Source organism: Salvelinus sp. IW2-2015, linkage group LG20 (assembly GCF_002910315.2).
Source record: "Salvelinus sp. IW2-2015 linkage group LG20, ASM291031v2, whole genome shotgun sequence".
Classification (NCBI taxonomy): domain Eukaryota; kingdom Metazoa; phylum Chordata; class Actinopteri; order Salmoniformes; family Salmonidae; genus Salvelinus; species Salvelinus sp. IW2-2015.
In genome coordinates, this window is record NC_036860.1 from 59,335,692 (window position 1) to 59,337,864 (window position 2,173).

Sequence of the window (2,173 nt, forward strand, 5' to 3'; positions counted from 1 at the left end):
ATACTCAAGGGGTCGCTCTAACAATGGAAATAAATGTATTAACAAATGGAAGGCAGTCGGGACCATTCTAGTCATTGAGAGGGCAGATACTCATGTGAACAACCTGCACAACTCCGATATAAAGTGTTTTTTTAAATCAAAGTTGCCAGGATGTCACGTGTCCTACTTATATCAGTACTAGTACTACAACCTTAGTATTACGAAACTTTTATTCGATCAAATAAGCCACACGTAGCAAACAAGACATGTAATTGTTTGTTGACCAAATTCGACAGTCTCGTTGACCTCCATACAAAAACTCCTCGCTCGGCAAGATAAGATAACTTTAAAAAACGCCACCTGCTGGAGAAGACAGATTTTGGGCACAGTTAACCCTCTCGCTTTGCCTCTTCCTCTGGTTTAATCAAATACAGTAAAACATGTTTATGAATTGTTTATGTTTATGAATGGCACTCCATGCTAAATAGTAGCTAAATAGACTCAGGTGAAGTATTCCAGTCTTATTTGTCTGCTTTGGGGATTGGGGACATAAATATAGTAAATCTTTGTTTCTTTAATAATGCTTTGTTTCACAATCAAGTGGAGCACATTAGCCCACTGAGGGAGCCAACGGAAGTCTTCAGGTCTCAGGCACAGCATGGTTTCAAACTACCTACATTACACTTCACCCCATTTTGACCTCCTTCTTGCAGATATCTTTCCAAGTTACAGCGCCAATGTGACTGACAGAATTCAAACCTGGCTCCAGAAGAGCGCACAAACCCATTAAACCAACGCAATTCCTCAACTGTCAGGTAAAGTTACTCAATCCAGTATTTCCCCTAGGATTTTTTTCACCGGTGGTGGCAAGGATACTGGGTCATCTTGGCAGAAATATATACACTACTGTTCAAAAGTTTGGAGTAACTTAGAAATGTCCTTGTTTTTGAAAGAAAAACACATTTTTTGTCCAATAAAATAACATAAAATTGATCAGAAATACAGTGTAGACATTGTTAATGTTGTAAATGACTATCGTAGCTGGAAACGGCAGATTTTTTATGGAATATCTACATATTGTAATTATGTTAGCACAGCTGAAAACTGTTGTGCTGATTAAAGAAGCAAGTTGACTATCTGGAGCATCAGCATTTGTGGGTTCGTTGACAGGCTCAAAATGGCCAGAAACAAATAACTTTCTTCTGAAACTCATCACTCTCAGAAAAATAATTGTAGACCTCCACAAGTCTGGTTCATCATTGGGAGCAATTTCCAAACGCCTGAAGGTACCATGTTCAGCTGTACAAACAATAGTACGCAAGTATTAACACCATGGGACCACGCAGCCATCATACCGCTCAGGAAAGAGATGCGTTCTGTCTCCTAGAGATGAACGTACTTTGGTGCGAAAAGTGCAAATCAATCGCCGAACAACAGCAAAGGACCTTGTGAAGATGCTGGAGGAAACAGGTACAAAAGTATTATATCCACAGTAAAACGAGTCCTATATCGACATAACTTGAAAGGCCGCTCAGCAAGGAAGAAGCCACTGCTCCAAAACCGCCATAAAAAAGCAAGACTACGGTTTGCAACTGCACATGGGGACAAAGATCATACTTTTTGGAAAAATGTCCTCTGGTCTGATGAAAGAAAAATAGAACTGTTTGGTCATAATGACCATTGTTATGTTTGGAGGAAAAAGGGGGAAGCTTGCAAGCCGAAGAACACCATCCTAACCGTGAAGCACGGGGGTGGCAGCATCATGTTGTGGGGGTGCTTTGCTGCAGGAGGGACTGGTGCACTTCACAAAATAGATGGCATCATGAGGGATGAAAATTATGTGGATGCAACATCTCAAGACATCAGTCAGGAAGTTAAAGCATGGTCGCAAATGGACAATGACCCCAAGTATACTTCCAAAGTTGTGGCAAAATGGCTTAAGGACAACAAAGTCAAGGTATTGGAGTGGCCATCACAAAGCCCTGACCTCAATCCCATAGAAAATATGTGGGCAGAACTGAAAAAACTGACACCAGCTCTGTCAGGAGGAATGGGCCAAAATTCACCTAACTTATTGTGGGAAGCTTGTAAAAGGCTACCCAACACGTTTGACCCAAGTTAAACAATTTAAAGGCAATGCTACCAAATACTCTTGGAGGGTATGTAAACTTCTGACCCACTGGGAATGTGATGA